The 20,857-nt window shown below is 48.6% G+C and overlaps 1 protein-coding gene across 3 annotated transcripts in view; it reads left to right on the plus strand.

Moving 5' to 3' along the window:
* LOC144170633 (single-pass membrane and coiled-coil domain-containing protein 4 homolog) overlaps positions 1–20,857 on the plus strand; it is a 59,995-nt gene that overhangs the window by 18,715 nt on the left and 20,423 nt on the right. Inside the window, exon 1 of one of the 3 annotated variants that reach the window (XM_077700553.1) lies at positions 16,580–16,909. The exons of 1 other annotated variant lie outside the window; for it this stretch is intronic. The gene's annotated coding sequence lies outside the window, so the exon portion shown is untranslated. Of the gene's footprint in view, positions 1–16,579; positions 16,910–20,857 lie in introns of those variants that run through there. One more of the 3 variants, XM_077700552.1, reaches the window with a different exon arrangement.

The following is a 20,857-nucleotide window of genomic DNA, read 5'->3' on the forward strand; positions in this document are numbered from 1 at the left end:
CGCACACACACACACACACACACACACACACAAACGAAATGCACAGGAAACTTTTTTCCGTGCCTTTTTTAGCCAATCCTCAAGAATCAAATGACAAGACAAAAGCGAGGTTCAGTTTACAACACAAATTAGTTACCGGGAACCCGTGGCGCGGTTTCGTAACGAGAAATAAAAAGGGAACGTTTAACTACATCTGCAACACGGCAACTTCATTTGTCATCTTTAAGGTTTGTAAGCGACATTACGCAAGAATGCCAACACATCTCGCTGTTATAGGCACCTGTTAGATTTTAAAAGGAACGGAAATGGTCAACAGTGGCACTTCGTAACAGAAAATCTCGTGGTCACTGTGAGGTCCCAAAAGCTTGGTTAACACACTGTAAACCTGCCTGTCACTTTGCAAGTCTAGAACATGAGATGTTGATTGTACTGCGCGCGTTAGCAATTTAATTGTAAAGTTCACTTGCTATGCAAGCCTTAAATAAGCGCTCCGATTCCGTTATGCACCAAACCTGCCTTCAGAGTCGCTAAAATTTCATTTCGCTAAAGCTGCACGCAAAATACCTGTTAGAACGGTTGCATTTATATCTCTGCGCTAGTTGGAATTCAGTAATTTTATGTTGCCCTTCGAGCACACAAAAAATATTGTAAGCTCTTAGAAAAGATGTCGGGGCAGTTCAGTGGTGTTACCATTTTAGGGCATCCCACAAATGCAAGGCCCTTATGAAAATTTCAATGTATACTGGAATTTGGCCACCGACTTTGTGTCCTCCAAGCGTCATGCTACCAGTGAAAGCGATTGAAACTGCTGTTGTAAACTGAATTCCGGCGATCGAGGCTTCCTAATTTGTTTCTATGTACGATTTTATTGAAGTCCCAAAGCCATAATTTGGAAAGATAGACCTTGCTACGAGCCACGGCGTACAAGTTCATTGTCATTATTGCGGCCGTTCTGAGGTTCCCGATGAATCGCCGCTTTTTTGGCGTAGTAATGAAAGCTTATTGCCGCTTACATGTTACACATTGAACTTTGAGGAACCGAACTACAGCATATCACTCTTGTCTGCGCCTTTTGTGCGCACATACGGCGCGAGAAAAGCACGAAGCGCGCCCATTTTCCCGGGCCGCTCAGCGGAGCATCCACACTAGCGGCGCGACGCTGTCGCCACCTATATGTCGATCTCGGGGCGAAATAAAGTAAGGAAAAAAAAACAACAACCGCTGGAGGGGTAAAAGAAAACCACGAAGCTGCTGGGACAAGGGAATTAAACTGGCGATTGAAGAGCGACAACGGGCTTATATATTGCACAGGAAGGCAAAACAAATGGGATATCAGGATGAAGAGGTGCAGTTACGGTGCAGCCGGTACCGAGAAAAGAAATCAGAGGTGCAAAAACTAGTACAAGCGAAGAATAAAAGTGCAAGTGAAAGATGGGTATCAAGTATACGTAAGAAGGATAAGAGCTCCCCCCAAAAATTCTGGAATCATTTAAAATCAGTGGGAACGAAAGAGGTTCATACTCTGATACAGGACGGTGACGGTAACGTTCTCCTATATATAGGGGACAGCGCATTCAGTTACCTACATGGAGTCATTGCAAATACTTCTGGCCAAACAAGCGAGATATCTGCTAACCGGACACAGGTGGCCATTAGGAGCGCGACAGATGAAAAATTTAATACCGAATTTTTGGACTGAAAAAAGGCAGAACACAATGTTCTCAAAAATACGGCAACAGGACCGGATGGAATCCCAATAGAGATTAATCAACCAGTTGAGACCAGCGGGAAAGGCGCACTTGTATACAGCCATCGAGCGCGCTATAAAATCTAAGAGGATTCCAACACAATGGCGCGAAAGCAGAATGGGTTTGATCTATAAAGGCAAGGGAGAGAAGGATAAGGCGAGCCCATACAAGCCAATTACAGACACGTCAGTGCTCTATAGATTAGCTATACAAGCCATAAAATCCGAGTCGTTGAAGTGGATGGAAAGTAACGGTATTTTAGGGGAACTGCAAAATGGATTTCGGCCGGGTCGGCGCTTAGAAGACCATATTTTCGTATTAACCCAGACCATCGAAATTTCGGCAGCACAGGGCAGACCAACATGGCTAATGTTTGTGGACATAAAGGGAGCCTATGACAACTGTTGCGACGTTGTCATCCCACCGCTGACAACCCGTTGCTTCGAATACGGGCAGGCGTACCCGAGCCGAGCTCCGTCGCCTCCGATATGCGTGTGGTAGCGTGGTGAAGCGAGGGGCCAGCCAAAGTTGCAGCCTTGAAGAAGACCAGAAGCCGAAGGCAAACTTAACTTGCTTACTGCATGGCGAGAGATGGGCCGAAGCCAGACAAGATCTGCCCCGAAGGGGCGAGGTTATAGTACAGGACTCGAGCAGAGTGACAGCTAGCATTGAATCACTGCTCAAACTGAATGAACTGCAGCGCTTCGTGGGGTCTTATTTATACACGAAGCGCTAACGGTCAAACAAGCGTTCCCTCTAGATTGTGCACACGACGCGAACGGCACAGACACACACAACACTCTTTCCAGAGTTCGTTAGCGGTCAGTACTAGCGGCGCACGCTGAGTCCGAGAAAGGGGAGAGAGGAGGTCTCCGCAGCGGCTTTCGCGTCCTTCGGACAAGTTGAAGCATGCCTCGTCTGCCACCGTCGAAGTTTGAATCACGCCGATAGCGAGGCGCCAACGATCCAGACATGTAGCAGCTTGTGTGAGTCCGTCGACTGCAAGCGTGAGTCACCGACAGGGAGGCCTGCTCGAAAGGCGCACGTAGTGGAGGCTTCGCCACACAGCCGAGGAGTGTTGCACAAAGCCCAAAGCATTGCGGCCCGCTGATTCGTAACACAACGTAGATAGGGGATTGTTGTGGCATATACTAGAAGAAGAGGGGATTGGGTCAGAATTTGCAGGGCTGCTCAGGGGAGTATACGAGGATAACAGGGTGCATATTGCATATGGGAAGGCCGTACTGGCACAGAGCCCGTGTGCATTCGAAGAGGTTTAAAACAGGGGTCCCCCCTTTCGCCATCGCAGTTCACACTTTACTTTAAGAGGACTGGAAAGACGATTGGAGGAAAGTGGATTAGGCTTTGACTTGTCGTACCGAAGCAGTTGGTGGAGCAACGGATCCCGGGATTGATGTACACGGACGATATAGTGTTGCTGGCAGATAATGCGAAAGACCTACAAAAACTGGCCGACGTTTGTGGTGATGAGGCAAGGCACCTAGGCCTACATTTTAACCCACAGAAATCTGGAGTCATGGTGTTTAACGAGGAAGCTCATACAGCGCCACTACTAAGGATTCAACAGCAAGCCATATACCATTAGTAAATAAGTACAAATACTTGGGGATCTGGCTGAATGAAGGAAAAGACTACGCCCATGAAGAACACCTCAAACTGAAAGGGAGACGAAACGCAGCAGTAATGAAACATAAAGCACTTTGGGGACGCAATAAGTACGAGGTAGTACGAGTCATCTGGAAAGTGGTAATGGTGCCGGCGCTCACGTTCTCTAATGCCGTATTATGCTTAAAGTCAGATATCCTGTCGGCACTGGAGGTTAACCAAAAGGCAGTCGGCAGATTAATACTGGGAGCTCGCCGTAAGACTACGAATGAGGCGGTACAAGGCGATACGTTGGACTTCGTTTGAGGCGAGGGAAGAGCAAAGTAAAATACGTTTTGAGGAGGGGTTTAGACATTTAGATGAGAAGAACCGGACAGCCAGAGTGCACATGTACCTGTACCTTAAAAGTGTGGACACCCAATGGCGGAAGAGCACGCGAAAGCTGGCGACTACATATAACTTGACCGCGGCAAATAAACAATGTGGGGCAGTTAAGAAGCAATGAAGGAAACAGAGACGCTCATGTGGTCGGAGAGCTAGGATGGAAAAGAAGGGATCACTGTGAATCTATAAAGCAAGCAAACAACAGATCCCGAAAGAGAACTTTTATGACAACAATAAAAGTAGCGCGTTGCTCTTTGAGGCCCGGGCTGGCTGCTTGAGAACTCGAACTTACATGAGCAAATATTTGTCCCAGGATGATACATGTGTGGGATGTGGCAGGGATAAAGAAACAATCGACCACGCAGTAATAGAATGCCAAGAGATTCAGTCAGCTAGAATTGGGGGGAAAGTCCCACTTTCTGTGGCACTGGGCTTCGAAGTTGATGGAAGCATTAACTGGTCAGCAGTAGGTATTACTAAGCAGGGGCTAGAGTATTGGTGGGAAAAAAGGAGGGAAAAAGTCGATAAAGTGTCATGCCAGTCGTGGGTAGCGGCAGGGCAGAATTAAAAAGAAATACGAGTTGAGGGTTAACTGAAGTTAAATTACCAAGATAGGCTAGATGGCGCATGCCGTCACCCCGATTCAAAGGGGAGGCCTTTAATCATCATCATCATCGTGCCACGGCAGCGCCACTTAGTGGTGGTGGTGGTGAAGTGGCAGAGTGGTGGTGGAAGAAAAGTAGGGAAGAAAGTGGGACGTAGGATGAGTAATACACCAAATTAGAATTAGAATACACCAAATTAGAATTTGTGGTCTTTACAAGCTGGTGTAATAACCTGGACCGACACCTATAAAAATCGTCGCCCCTATCTCTTCACGGTTTTTGCGAACTATATGTTCACGGACTTTAAAAATGCTATCCACCATTTCAGGTGATTGAACCTTGAACATTGTTCTTTTTTCGATTATTACCTCCCTTCCTTCATGTCCCTTTCCTTCCCCAACAGGGCATTCATGCCCCCTCTGATAATAAAGGCATTCCTCCTCGCTCCTCGTGATTTTTTGCCAGTTTTCTTTTTTTCTCTCGCTAAAGCCACTGCGCGTGCCGAGGACGCTTGGCTGTTACCGCGAGGCACGCGCAAACGAGAGCTCGGCATTTTCTTGGTGCAGTGGAACCCCGCTGGTACGTCCCCCGGACTTACGACCCGACGATATGACACGCGGGTGCAGCGGTTCGCTTCATACGACGGACCCTGGCGCGGATAAACTGACGTTTCTCCAATATTTTACACCGCCTCGCCGTCTCGTCCCGACCTTTCTTTATTCTGAACTCCCGATTGGCGCTGCTTGATGTGCAAAGTTCCGCATGCGAACCAGACAACTTGTCGAACAGACGCAAGCGGGAATTAACCTTCGACGGCCCCACTTAACCTTCCACGCCAACGCGCCAAATGCGAGAAATTGAAGTTCAGCTGGCAGGCGCACCGTGAATTTGAAGCTCCCATCGAGCCGCCGACGAATGCGAAAACACATACGACGCAACCCCACGGCGATGACCGAACACCCGCTTTCCCCGCCGGCTCGATTCAAGTTTCTTGCCTTCACGACGCTCTCTCCCCCTATACGCCTCGAGTGCGGCCTGTAGGGGCGAGGGACCTTAGTAGGGGCTAAGATCCCTGAAATTAGGGACCTTAGCCCCTACAGGCCGCGCTCGAGGCGTATAGCAAGACCGCGCTATAATTTTCGTTGCAACACGGTTTGCTCGTTCATCTATTATCGTCTTACTCGCTTATCATCTTATCACGCTTATCACGGTTCACTCGCTTATCATCTAATCTATTTCGTCTTGCTGGGTTTTGTGCGAAACGAAAACAGCTATGTGTTGAGCACTTTGACCCAATAGCGACGGCACGGGACCATTCAAAGGGTGTCTCCACCCTGTACGGGAAAACCGTTTTTATCTCCGCCTTGTACTATTGCTAGTTTCCCTTAGCCTTAGCAGTTTCACACTCACTTTTTTCCCTCTCAATTTGCTCAACCAGGTCGGCCTTATCTCGACCGCGCCAGGCGCGGGGATGTCGGGCTATGCCGGACGTGGCACGGGTGTCGCGTAGCGCGCGGCGCTTGGCTGGCGCGCTAGCTCGGACGAGGGGAGGGGGGCCCAACATAGGCGTTTCTTTTTTTTTAACTTGGGATTTCAGCTAAAGGTTTAGAAATGACGCGATAACGCTCTAAATATAGTAGTTTAAATAAGTTCCCAGCAGCTTTCGCATGAGACCGTCTACTACGCTGGAATTGACCCGCACCCCAGTCGTACGACACCCCGGTCATCCGACGCTTTCTCCCAGTCTCTTGAAAGTCGTATTATCGGGGTTCCACAGTATGTTTTCCTGCAACGGCGAACTTACGGCCAGTAACAACAGCTCCGCTGTTAAAATAGAAACGGGCGCAGCGGGCGTGACACACCGTTTATTTTGTTTATAGATCACGATATGGCTTTTGCGTCGGTAGTCTGAACATAGCCTCAGATTTATTCAAAGTGGCAAGCCGCGCCAACGGCGGCCGCGGGCAGTGTATTTTGTAGCACGTGCTACAAAATACACTGCCCGCGGCCACCAGGGATAGCAGAAGGACGGCGATGGTCACGCGGCGCCACCGCGACTGCCGCGAATATCGAAAGCATGTCGCGGGCAAGGGAGTGATCAGAGATGCCCGGTAACAAATAAAGGTCAGGCATGCGCAAAGCTCGCCTAGCACGCCAGTTCTTTGAACCTCGACCCGGCGCTCGCTGGCTGCAGATGGCGTACCAATGCAGTTTTGCGCCGCTCGGCCACGCGCTGCACACTAACTTTTGCTGGCTTCTGTACATATTAAAACAACGCTGTTGTACTGATGCCGTCACCACCAACCTAAGTCAAGGAGAAGACGTCCAGGAGGGCGCGGGCCTTCAGACTGCCACCACCATTAAGACTTCGATTTTCCTCGAGACACTCCATCACAATAAAGTCTCTCTCTCTCTCTGATGGATTTGTACGCCAACACATTCTGCAGGAAAGCCAACTTTTTCTCACGATGATGATGAATGACATGGGTGAAGTGGAAGAAAAAAAAAACGCTTCCCGTGGTGGGGATCGAATCTGCGCCCACACTAGGCTGGGCCCCTCGCGTTATGAAGGCGGCGTCAATCCGACTGCTCCATTTCGACTTTTTTTTTTTTGTAACGCAACGTTTATTTACACAGATGTACATATATACATGATACACTGACAAGCACGAGGCGTTGACGACGACAGACGTAAATACTAGTGCGGCGGAACGTTCAGTCACGCTTCCAGCGAGTCTTCAGTCACAAAATACACGACGCATATAAGTCAGTACGTACAACGAAAGGTTATAACAGGAAACTCTGACGGCGCAAAACACTAAAATCAAAAGTGCTGAACAGAAAAAGTTGGGAAAGTACTGTGTTGACATGTACATGTGTACTTTGGGTTGATGTAAAGGACGCATGATCAGTGTAAAACGGCGTTGTGGAAAACGCAGTTAGGACCACCCGCGAGTCAGAGTCGCTGCCAGCGATGCATTTCTTTTTCTTTGAAGAGCTGCAGGGCTTGGCACCCCCTTTGCAGTGAGTCGCGCAGCTCAGAGTCGGCGTCTGGATCCCCCAGCGCGCTCACGGTCCATTCAACCTTTACCACAAAGTGCCGCCAGGCAGGCTTCGGGTTCCTAGCGCACTCCACTGCGTCCACTTTAGCCCTCCACAGAGAGTGGAGACCAATGACGAGCACGCAGTCTCGAAGTACCTTGTTTCCTGTGGGTGTGCTGAGGCGGCGGAGATCTGAACCACGACAGGTCCCATCGCTTAGCGAAAGCAGTCTGCAGCTCGTCCCAGAAGACTGCTGTGGTGTTGCACTCCATGAGGATGTGTTCCGCCGTTTCCCGCCTCCCGCAAATGAGGCACCCAGCGCCGCCGTGGAGGAAGAATCCCCCCTCTCTTCCAAACGTGTCTTCGCGGGCGGGGCGGGCAGCACTCCCATGTGAAGGCGGAAGAAGTTCTTTGTACCAGTGGGCACAAGGAGTTTTCTTATTCTCTTAAAGACGTCGTCAGATGTTGGGGGTGTCGGTAGAGAGGGGGCGGCAAGACCTTCGCCACGAGGTCCCAGTACAGTTTCCTGGGCTTTGTTTTGAGTAAATACTCCCAAGAAAAATGCTGCTCAAGCAGGGCTAGAGCTACAGCGACTTATCTGTAGAACTTGGCTGCTCGCGTTTCAAAGCAGAGAGATGCTGTCGTGGCGAGATGAGGTGGCACCTAAGCACTGCGTGGCTGCTATACTCGGTTACAACTCAAGAACGGCACCACCTCATGTGGTGTATCACTCCGCCAAAGCGCCAGACCCGTGACGTCAGTGCGCGCGCGTTTTGAAAGGGGTTTGCTATGAATGCGTGATATCGTCTGCCTTGTCTCACGCAGTTTGTTTGTCGTCACTGGAGTCGTTTATAAGCATATTAAGTCCAAAAAATCACGGGAACGGCTCACGTCATGCTCAAAATATTCCCAGTAACGCCCTACTTGCGCCGCGCGGAGAAACATCCGGCTACGGTGATAAGGCACAGCGGCAACTTCCGGTGCCGTTCTTAAGTTGTCACCGAGTATACAAGAAACGGATCGTGTAAGTCGATGAAGTACAGGAACCGCTGAACTGTCAGTTTGAGGTCCACATTGACGAGACCCAAGAGGTTTGAGCGGCGCATTAGTTCTTACGTGGAACGCCAGAAGAATACCGCCCAGGAGCGGTGGAGCTTATTCAGGGAGTCTGCGTCGATGGTGGTTACGCGGGCCCCGTACAGGACAGCGGGGTATGCTATCGTATTGCAGACATGGGCCCTAGTGAACAGAGCGATGTGTCTGTTTCTCCATGGATGAAGCTTTCTTTCTGCCGCTGTCACCTTCGGTTTCCATCGATTCGTAATTGGGGTGCTTTGGTTGAGGTTGACGCCCAGGTAGCTAGACATCTCCTCTTCCCGGGCCATTCCAAATAGGCAACTTGGTTTAGAGGCCCATTGACCTACCCAGGCTCCCCTCGACTTGAGGAGGTTAAGTTCTGCACCTGAAAAGCGGCAGAACTGATGTGATTTCGACATGGTCGAAGCGAACGCCAAGCAGCAGGTAGCGATACCCGCCGCATACACCCCGAACCTACGGAGTGCACATCCGAGAGTTGCTGTGGATATACTAGAAAAGTGTACGTGTGCCTCCAGAGTGCACATACTCGCAGCGTGAGATTGGCCAACCAAAGATTCTATCACGAGAAAGATTCGTGTTCAACCATAGTCGTTGTTAGACGGAGGGATGCATGATTTTTTTATGTAGGCCCTGGTTTCAACAAAACAATGTGGGAAGTTAGCGCCCGAGCCGTCTTGTCTGACGGTCCCTTGAAATTTTCGCGCTATTCGATTTTCAACAATTTGCTTAGTTATCGTTAAGAGATCTTGCGTGGCCTTTTGCTGGTCAGAGGCGCGTACTCCAGTGTTTTAGGGCGTACGTTCGCAAATAGCACCGCTCCGAGTTCATGCTGATGATACATCAGCTTAGCACTTTTCGAAAGTGGCTTGTCTAAACGTACACTCCCAGCCTTATTGCAGGTGCTGACATCAATGCCTTTAAAGCGCTAGACACATGTACGACGGGAGCACGCGATTCGCATGCGACTGATCGTTACGACTTATTGTTAGGACCGGTTTTGGCGGATCCTAACAATACGTCGTAACGGTCAACGGCATGCTAATGGCGTGCGCCCGTCGTACATGTGTGTTGCGCTTAAATAAAAAAAAAATCGTCACGTTTGTCCTAAGATGTGAACGACGACGTTTTTTTTACTTGGTCGATTACTTGGCGCAGGTAGGGTGCGCGCACCGATGTAACAGCGTGAAATGGACTCACCTGGCAAGTCGTCTTCATTGCCCACCGTACTTCCATCACTGTCAAATACCATGTTCATTTCACAATATTCTTCCTCAACGGGAGGCTCATTTGCCCTTATTATGGCTGCAAGCTGATCGCACTGATATTTCAGGATGGCATTTTCTGCGCACAACTGCTCATTCCGTTCAATCACCGACTCCAGGTCGCTCCTTATTTCATCGTATTTGCTGCCAATACAAAGCAGGTTGGATTTTTTGTCTGACAATTCAGCACGGTATTCATGGTCAATAGATTCTTGAGATTCCCGTACGTCTGCTTTAACCTCACTTTTGAGCTGATCAAGTTCCCTTTTTCCTACTTTCGCCATGACGGCTTGCTCACGTAAGAATGCCAATCCAACTACGCGTGATAAATTAGCACACGGCTGCGTCAATGACCAAGCATACGCGACATATGAACCTCGCTGTGAGGGAAATTTGCAGTACAATGGCGCAGCCGTCCACTGCCGCCGAGTGGAGGGACCTTTGCGATGATTCAGTTTTTGTGTGAGAGTTTTGATGACGTCAGTCAGGCCCAGCTGATTATGGGCCGGAAGTTACCATGCACAAGACCGACGCTTGCTGCTCCGCGTGCAGAACACGCCGTCGACAGTTTCACTCTCTCGCCGACGGCAAACAGTTCTGGCGCCATGGAAAGCTTTCACGAAGCGAATAATACACAGTCAAGATGGCGCAGTCGTTTGTCTACCCATGTCAATTTTGCAAGACCTTCTGACTTTCGCGAGAACCAATTGGAATTTTGAGACAGCCGCTCACTTGGTTCGCAGCTCTCTCTCCATGGACCACGCGACGGTAAGTCACAGCTACATGGTGATTAATACCCCCTCCCCCCATTACATCACCCAAATCAGGGCTTCAAACGATGTTTTGTTGACCGAAGGCATACACTGACATATACTGAACGCCTCCATTGTGTTTGTTGGAGAAAAAAAATTGCCTTTTTCTACAAACAGTAGTTTTTATCGCTGATTATACAAATCCATAATACGAACTGATTGTCCCCGATAAGGGTGCGTATAATTCTCCTGTGAGTCACCACGCCCGTGTTATTGTTCTAAACAAATCATTGTTGTGCTGTTTTTTACGTTTTTGATTCTAGTTAATCGTGCATTGACCACGTACGCGTCAGACTGTTTTTCCGTTGATTAAACTTTCATTTGTGAGTCAGTATTCGTGCCACATTTTTTACGTTTCTTCCTCGACATGGTGATTTCTTCTTAGATTCCAACAAACGAGTTGATCACCTTGTGTTAAGTTTACAAACGATCTATCTTCGGATAACTAATCCTAAGCGTTATTGCAATCACTCTTGTTTACATGGCTCACTGGGCGACTTCAGCCTTATTCCGCGGTGCTCGCTAAGTCCACAAGTTTCGTTCCCGTCAGTCATCACCAAGAGTAGCTAGCCACACCACTCTTGTGAATGGCAGAGGTGTACCGTGTGGTTGCAGACCCCCATTTTAACAACGGAGTTGTAGTAGGTCGAACTTTTTCGTCCGCCTGCAGTATATAGGTCGTGCGTCACGCAGAGTTAGGAGCACGTTCCAAGATTCACCGATAGATGGCGCAGAGGTCTCGCAGGGGCGGCTTCCTCTCCCTACCGCTAAAAAAGAGAAAGGGGAGGGGACCTCCCGCCGAATCACACAATTTCCGCGGCGACGGCGCTGCCGTTATCGGGCGAGCCTTCGTTTACGTTCGAGCCGATATAAAAGAACCACACTCTCCGCTGTTTCAGCAGATTACACACTGCATGGGTGGAGATTGGTTTAATTTTTTTCTGCTCCTGACTTTCTTTTTATTGTTTAGATCGGAACTGACAACATGTTAAGTGTAATAACATTATTCCCCTTCTTCAAGTATTTCATTACTTAAGCCGGGGGATGCTTCCTGCAGGTCTATTAAGGCTTCTGAGTGCAGTTCCTGTTTGCTTTCTCTTGATATATCTTCTCCAGATTCATTGAAAAGGAGGATGTCATCCGTAAACCTCGAGCCGCCCAGATATTCTTCCCTTCCTGGTATCCCTGACTTCTACCGAAACCAGGCTTTCTAACTACGGTGCACTACTTAAACATAATTCAAGGTGGTGTAAAAGTAATCTTCGCACGACTATTTTACTGCGAAGCTGTCATGGCTAGGAATCGGGATAATATGGCGTCCGGCCGGGAGTACACAATGTGGGAAACCCAGCTTCCAAAGACCAAACTTACACTGAGATGGTACTATGCTGATTTAAGGCGGCTTGCCACTATAAAAACAACTTCTATGCAATGCATTTGTGCTTAGAAAAAAAAAACTGTGGCTCATTTCTCTCTCATAGGAATCGGTAAAACACGAAAGTGAAATGTGCAGCGAAATCTGCAGCTGAGCATGATTTGCGGGTCGGCGGCTGTCTTGTGGGTGTGGTTAGCGAGAGACGTCCTGCTGGCGCGTAGCTTCGGCAAAGGTGTAGTGGCGTCATTTCCGTGATGGATATGACGTCAGTGAAATCTTCGTGTACCCCGGAATAAAACACTTTCGTGTGAAAAAGGCAGGTTTGAGGAAATAGGCGTAAAGTGGTTTTTGTAAGCCGGCTTTCCCATACTGCGTGTTGCGCAGTGAAACCTACTTACAAAGAAAAATCCGACGCTAACGGGGCTCGATAACGGTGACGCTATAGTGTAATTGTAGACGGAGTGCCGGCATGTGCCGGCGTCCGACGAGTTTGCCTGCTAGACGGCACGTAAGCGACCAGCGAGAACCGATGATGCATATCGTCAGTCAGGGATTGCCGCCAAGCGGCTACGTTGTCAACGTCCAACTATACTCGGTTACAACTCAAGAACGGCACCACCTCATGTAGTGTATCACTCCGCCAAAGCGCCGGATCCGTGACGTCAGTGCGCGCGCGTTTTGAAAGGGGTTTGCTATGAATGCGTGATATCGTCTGCCTTGTCTCACGCAGTTTGTTTGTCGTCACTGGAGTCGTTTATAAGCATATTAAGTCCAAAAAATCACGGGAACGGCTCACGCCATGTTCAAAATATTCCCAGTAATGCCCTACTTGCGCCGCGCGGAGAAACATCCGGATACGGTGATAAGGCACAGCGGCAACTTACGGTGCCGTTCTTAAATTTTCACCGAGTATAGGAAGCGCTCAAGGGCGCGTACTTCAGTTTCCAAAGAGAGTCTCCGACGAAATGACGGCGTCATTTCGACTCGATCTGCACGGTGAGCGACAGACTGTGGTACGATAACGGCCTGACCGCTAACACGAAATACCGACACACTCGCTGGAAAAGCACCGCGTTAACACTGCCCAACACATGCAGCTCCTCTGTGCAATTAATTACCTTCACCGAGGGGAATAGCCGGCGAATTTTTTCAGACTGCTTCTTCATCACCTGCTCCATGTCAGTTGATCTTGGGGCGCACGTTCGCTTAGTTAAATTATATTCATCGGTGAAACTGAAATGTGTCGTCTTTGTGACAACCACCTGCATTTAAACCAAATTTCTTCCCCAGACAAATTATATGTCAATGCAGCCGATTAAGCACACTGACATCTTCTAACGGAGAATTTCGAATACTTCAACAGTTCCCATCGAAACCAGAAATACAAGCATCAAAATAAGATTTATAGGTGACATTTGTATTAAAACATCTATATGCAACTGTGCTAAAATACTTCGGGGAAAACATGAGGCAGGCTGTGTATTATACTCTGTCGCGGTAACAAAACTAGGTGCATTTCAATCAAACCGGGAGGCAGTTATGCAGTAGCGCACGCCAGCAAAGTATACTGTGTCTCGCTTTGTCCCTGCCTTTAACAATTCTGGTTTTCATTCTATTGTCATTGTTGTCATCTACTATAACTTTCACGCTTCTTTATTGTATAGCAGCACTCTACATTTTATGCTGATGCCACCCCTAGGCTGCTGTGAAATCGACGATCCGTTAACCTCGAATGAATGAATGAATGAATGAATGAATGAATGAATGAATGAATGAATGAATGAATGAATGAATGAATGAATGAATTGGAGCAAGCAAGCTAAACCCGCTGCCGTACTGCAGGCAAATGTGAGGAAAGTGTGTACAGGGCAAAATGCGAGAGGTTTGTAAAAGGTGCCATTCCCCACCCCCTGCCCCTCCATTTCTCGTTGGAGGAATGAGACTTTGTAAGTGACAGAAGCAGCATTTCTCTTGGAAGCAGACAGGACGATTCGACCCTTCCTCCGACCTTTGCTAATGAAAAACGCGAACAGTGTCGGAAAGTCGGCCGGTGACAGGTAAAAATAAAATTTAACATATCTTTTCCCGCCCCCTTCCCTTGCCTCAATAAAATGTTCCCCACATACTTTTTTTTTTATTTCTCGATCACCCGTAATAGCCACTCACGTTTCACATGACTTCATGCTAAAAAATGACATATAAACCTTTTTATTAATTTTTTATGATGTCATTTGACCTCGCGTTTAATTAAACTTATACCTGTAGCAAAAAAATTAGCAGTGGCTTAGCTCGGCTATATATGCCAGGATATACGTAGCGTGAGCTAAGGTTCAGCTGGTTATTCTTTGCTTTTCTGGTTGTCTAGGATTAGATTGATTATCATGCTTACTGCTGCTTCAGTGACACACACACGGTATACGCATTAAGTGACACATGTATATTCATCAAGCGGCTCCGGCACAGCGTCACCAATCGCCCCAGAGCTAAGCTGGTTCCACAGGCGCACGCCGGTGTTGTTGCGACGCATGAGCCATCCATGGGTTCCACACCCGGCCACCCCTCGCATGATCATCAAGTGGACCGGGCCGCCACATGCGGAACGGAGGTCGGCGAAGACGCTGGGCGCGTGGGGTGTGTGAGAGACGTCGGGCAGCGAGCAACGTTCTGTGCGCCGTGTGATGAGACTGCTCCTCGCGCATGCGCAGCACGGCTCTTTAGGAGCCACGCGAAACTGCTCAACTTCGGCTAGTGTAGCTCAGGCTACAAAAGTGAAACGGGCAGAGGCAAGGCCGCCCGCTCGTCACCTGCTCGTTCAGCTGCCCAAAGAGAAAGAATCCCGGGCCATCTCCACTAACGTGAAACCTGGGGAGGGGCGACGCGTGCAGTCTATAAGGGTATTCTTGGCTCCTTGGCGTTTTTGCCCACGGAGATGAAACCGTTGGGGGTAGAGGTATACAGCTTTACTGTTAGTCTCATGTCTTCGAAGCACGAAGCGTATTAGCGCGAGGCGTTGAAAAATGAGTGCCCCGTATGTTCTTTTAGCCACATAGATACCTGGACAGTCACCAGAGCGACGGAGTGTTGCAATTTTAAGCTACAGGTATTGGTGATTAAATCATGATACTTGATATCTTGAATTACCCCGTAAATTTTCATCGTGACGACTTCCCTTCCCACACCGACGCCCACTTCCCTTTCAAAAAGCCCCCTTTGGGCTACCTTCAATGAGCGATCTGACCCTACACCAAAATTTAATCGCCGTGCAAGGCAAAGCGAACCCGTTGTTTTCCAGATATGGATCCGATTGGTCAACCTGTGATGATCACTTTGTATGTGTATGGGCTCTGGTTCGTCGGTGACCGTGTGGTTCTGCACGTCTATGAATTTCCCTTTGGAATGGCGCCTTAGTCGGTTGGTTTTGGGGTGCATAGCGTAGTCTGTGATTCTAGCGGAAATAGACATCGTTTAGGGGCTATGAGGTCTTTTTGAGGGGCTATGAGGTCGTTTAGGGGCTATGAGGCTATAAGGCATTTTCGCTCACGTAAATGAAACGTTCCAGCGCGAGGTGTTGGAAAACGAGTATCTCTGTGTGTTTTTTAGTACGCGTTACGTTCTAGCACGAGGCGTTGGAAAACGAGTGTCCCGGTGTTTTAGTACTATGACTACATGAAACGACGGCGACGACAGGAGACGCCGACAACCCGAGCCCGTGTGGGACTTCGCCCCTATAACGGAAGGCCGGCGATCGGATTCCCACGTTCAAGGGCTACCACATGCGGTGCCACAGAAACGACGATAAAGGGTAACCCCACAATCCAAGTCCACACGCACGAGCGAAAGCCGAAACAGCCTCTGGCTGACGACGTTGTGACAAGCAGCGAGAACAAAGGGAGAGCAAAGAACTGCGACGCTTCGCTATTTTTTATCTCTCGCTACTCGTGTTCTTCGAAAGAGGCTGTTACAGCGGCTGCAAATGTTCGGACGCCCTTCCAGGCAGAAAAGAGTGCAGCACTATGGAACACGTCGGCAGAACTTCAGTCGTGAGGCGAGAACAGCGCACACGTCAAAGTGCGGACAAGTTCAGAGCGCAGGAATGCGGCGGCCTGCGTCCCCTGTCGTCGACAGGGGCTCGCGTGACAGCCGGTGTATCGCGGAAGTCAGCTGTCGCTCGCCGCTGCTGCGCAGAGTCGATCTTGGTCCCGTTGCCGCAGCTGCGCCGCACAGCTACGTCAAACCCTTTCCATCAAACGAGTCGGCGTCGGCTCCATTTTCGATCTCTAATATCTCGCGGGTCTCGTTACTTTCACCTTCGCCCGTACCTGCCGATCGCATACGCTCGGAGAGAGAATGGTGTGATCGCGCGCGAACTTCACCCACTGCCAAATTTATTCAAATTTCTTGTTACACAGTACTTATCTCTTTGGAGAGCGAGCCGGAGACAGTGGGAGTTTAATAGTGGAAGGAGCTTCAGTCGTTCTACGACTAAGAAGTGAGAGTGTACAAGCGAACGGCTACGCTGCGCAGGAGTTTGCGCCCCTTCGCTTACAAACAGGCGTCAAGCTGACGTATGACGAAATAAAAGAACCCAGCTGTTACACGTCGGCGCCGGCTGACACAACGCCTTTTCGGCGAGAAAAAAATAACAGCGAAGAAAGAACAAAGGTTTGAGCCACAAAATTAGGCTCGCATCGCCGCATTGTCACACTATATACACCGGCGCACATTCACCAACGGATTTGGTCGTCGGGGAGAGCCTGAATCCGGAACCAGATCGTGTTCTCCCGAGCCCGCTTCGCACCTGCGCGGCGTTTCCGCGTCTGTGCCACGCGTACCTATATTCCGATCGCGCGGGAGCGCGTCTGCCCTTTCGCCGGCGCGTGAGCACGAACTGCGACGTGCGCGAGAGAACGTCGCAGCGTTCGGGGCACCGTCAACGTTGGATGCGTTTTTGAGCGCGGTAAGTGGGCGCTCACGAACTTTGTCGAACTGCTTCGTCTGTCTGTGTGACCTATTTAAGCCCCCACTAATGACTTGACGCTGCTATCAAACAGCTCTCAGCACTGAGACCGCCTTGTTTCGTAGACATTGCTGAAAGTCGTCGCGTTAAAACAAAAATTCTCTCACGTTCTCAGAGAGAATATTCAAACCGAGCTTTTGGGGTTCGAGCGAGTATCACGAAGTGATATGGTTGGTGAGCACGCTCGAACTGCAATTCTAGGATCTTATAAGATCAAGATTTTAAGAACCTGTACGATACAAATCCCTCTTTGAGAATGGCTGCGCAGATTAAAATAGTAACATACCTGTCTTCCCGTAACACCGTTTTGATGCACCGATCTACTCGCATGGCAAAATAAATCTATATAGACGATACAATTAAGCAGATCGATCGCGAAGCGGTTGCATTGAAAACGCATGCTCGTACACGCCGATATGATTCCAGTTGCCAAATAAAGCTTCCACCACAAATGAAGCAAGCATGTGTATATCAGCTTATATAGGTACAGAGCCACCATGTCGGTGGTTCATATAATTTTGGTCATATATGTCACAGAATTTTTTCCAAGTATATGGCTGCAAAACTACGGAAAATCCAAGAAAATCCAGAATTTCGCGATTTTTGTCGTACAAAAATAAAACCAACATTATCCTAGATTAGTTTCTAAAATGTCACCACGTTTTACGAACGCAAGACCTAGAGATGCAATGCAGTGACTGAAAATTTATAATCTCGCAGATTATGATATATATTCAGAAAAAAAAAATGATACGTAGCGTAAATCTCACGTAAGTCCAAGTAAATCCAGTGTACCACAGGGCACTATTATTTACCGGTAGTAGCAAGTGAAGGACGCGTTGACAAAAACCTTAAAATTTGTAATGCTACGCCAGTGACTGCAGTGAGTCTTTCCAGGAACTGTAAACGGACACCCGACAAGCATTTTTTGCTAGCGCCTCCAACGGTGGTCGAACAAGAATAACACCTCACTGCACAAAAAAAAAAAAAAAAAGCCAAATGCGCCTTTCGTGCTTCAGACATTCCCGCTAGTCGTATGTTCAATTAAATCTGCACAAAATTCATAAAAAACGAGAACAGTTAAAGTCGTCTTATCAGAATCTTTGCCATATGGAAGAAACCGTCTTTGTTGGGCTAAAGACACATGCGAAGTCCAAGTAAAAATCGCCACTTCTTTCAAACAGGCATGAATATGAATTGTATTATGCTCTCCTTCACAATGATCTGATTTAGACGAATACAACCTTCTAATACACAACAACTAGCAATTCGAGCAAAGGAAATGTTTGGTAAAGCTTTTAGCGGAAGGCATACACAGCAAGAGCTCGAAAACTCGAACCACAAGGGGGAGCCATGGTGCACCTGCGTTCGAAATAGTGAAGTTTAGAACTGATGAAAGTGAAGATTAACAACAGTGCACTGCTGGGATTCAGTATCGAATCACCATCCTCCTCCTCATCCTCCTCCTCCTCATCATCATCATCCTCCTCATCATCATCACCACCACCGTCACCACCACAGCCACCACCACCAGCCTATCTACGCCCACTGCAGGGCAAAGGACACTTTCTTCTTCAGGGACAATGGCAGGCTGCCATTCATTATCTGCCGAATGCACTCCACCCCATTCTTATCCTTCTAATTTTCTCTGCCTCATGGTTGGGATCCGGGGTCACAACTTGGCCTAAGTAGATATATATTCGCTTACCACTTTCACTGCCTCGCCACCTATCTCAAACCACTGCGCTGACCCGAGGTTATTGATCACTACTTTAGTTTTCTGTATATTAATTTTCAGGCTCACGGTTATACTCTGCATGTCAGCAGTTTAATCCTTGAAAAAGTACGTAACTGCAGCCTGCCTTTCGTCCTTGAAGTCTAACGAACAAAGGAGGCGAGAGGCCTCTTTTTCGCCATTAAAAAGTACTGAAGAGATCGGCGGCATTAAATTCAGTCATGAATAACTGGGGTCATCGCCCTCCTCTTCGTCGTCACTGGCAGCGACAAGTTCTGCGCTTCTGATGTCCTCATCTGTCAGCGCATACCACACCACTGCTGCACGCACTCGCGTCCACACCGAAGTAGTCCCCAGAGAATACGCCTTCCAAAAGGTCGGAGATGGGGATTTTAAATTGGCTTTACCCGATCTTACCCTCTCTCTTCGTTCTCCTCTCCGCTCTCAAGGCGTCGCAGCCTCGAGTGTAGGCAGCGGGTGCGTTTCTCTGGCCGTGTACCAGGCACCATAGGTCGGCGTACTCACTCGTGAGTACACTCATTTGTACTCATTTGTACTCAAACTCACGAGTGAGTACGATGATGAGTGATCACACACCCAGAAAAAAACAGTGAGTACGATGACGAGTGAGTACAGGGGTAAGTCCACTACTCGTGAGTACAGTACTCATGAGTACACTACTCATGAGTGTGAGTACTCATGAGTACAGTATTCATGAGTATGAGTACTCACGAGTTTGAGTACTAATGAGTATGAGTACTCATGAGTACAGAGTACTCATGAGTACACAGTATTCATGAATACACAGTACTCATGAGTACACAGTACTCATGAGTATACAGTACTCATGAGTACACAGCACTCATGAGTACAATACTCATGATTACTGTGTACTCATGAGTACTGTGTATTCATGAGTATATGCACTCCTGAGTACAGTAGTGCAAACAAGTTTTATCACAAGCTCGAGTCTGGACGCGCGTGTACGAGTCGCAAACATTTAGCGGTGCCGCTGTGCACCTTAACTGTCAAGCATGGTAAAATTACACAACGAAAACTGCACCTCCCTCCTTTCCCGGTCCCTGTTTGGCGCTGTAAGCGTTTTTCGGTGGTCGCTCGCAAAGGGGTCACGGTGAAGAGGGAAAAAGGAGGGTGTGAGGGCCCGGCGGGAAACGCGGCCTCAGTTGCTCTTCTCTGATGGGACTTGTTGGCTGCCGCAGTTATTTTTGTTGACGCGGCCTCTGAACGCGTGGCGGCTTCATTGCGCTTGCTCCCTTCCAATTGTTTTAGGGGAGAGTCGGTGGAGGCTGCTAACAACGCACGAACTAGGCGTACTGATGTCTCTCTTTTTCGGTCTTCAGAAGTTTCCGTAGACGCATGTCACGCTGTGTAGTCGTTTCGTGAGCCGAACCGCTCATTTCAACAGTCGCAGTTAATTTACGTAACTCGCGTCAAACCGACTGTGTGGTTTGTAACGTTAGCTGTGCGCATTCAAGCGACAGTTTGGATGATGTACGTGCGCCCATATGGTTTTATTAGGTTCCCGTTTTGAAACATTTTGCTCAGGTTCGCTAGTAATATGGTCTCGTGTAGTGCCATTTACAAGTTGACATATAGCCCCACCGTGCACTACGGCATGCAGGCGCGGCGGTGGAATTTGCCCCAGCAATGGAAATAAAATATCCGAGTACACCTAAGCACGTTTGTGAGTTGTGAATCGGACATCATAATATCCAGTTCAACGCGTGCGGCGCCTTGTTTAGCCTCGCATATTTTGTCGAAGAGCTCTGTCATCTTGCCGCTCGAGGAGCGTTTTGCTTTCGAATGGCTTTACTTTCGAGTGAAAACCCGATTCGCCGCTTCTCGTTTATGCCACCGTGTAATGAGGGCGCTGACGATGATGGTGAATTTCGGTGGTTGTTATTCCCCTACCTTCACTACTGTTTACAGGCGGGGCGACCACCCCTCGCTAGCAACTACACCGCGGAGTTTAAGCTCGCACTGTGAGTGGCCTCGTGAAGAAATTGTTTTGAATTGATGAACGCCAACGCCAGACGCCGGGATTGTCGCTTAAGCTCCTATCTTGGAACGTCTCGTAAAACATGTGGATTGCACATAACGACGTCACCGCACTTTTTGATCGATCGCTGTCA

The sequence above is a fragment of the Haemaphysalis longicornis genome, unplaced genomic scaffold, assembly GCF_048455015.1.
Source record: "Haemaphysalis longicornis isolate Haplotype H1 unplaced genomic scaffold, Haemaphysalis longicornis Haplotype H1 scaffold_2, whole genome shotgun sequence".
Taxonomy (NCBI): domain Eukaryota; kingdom Metazoa; phylum Arthropoda; class Arachnida; order Ixodida; family Ixodidae; genus Haemaphysalis; species Haemaphysalis longicornis.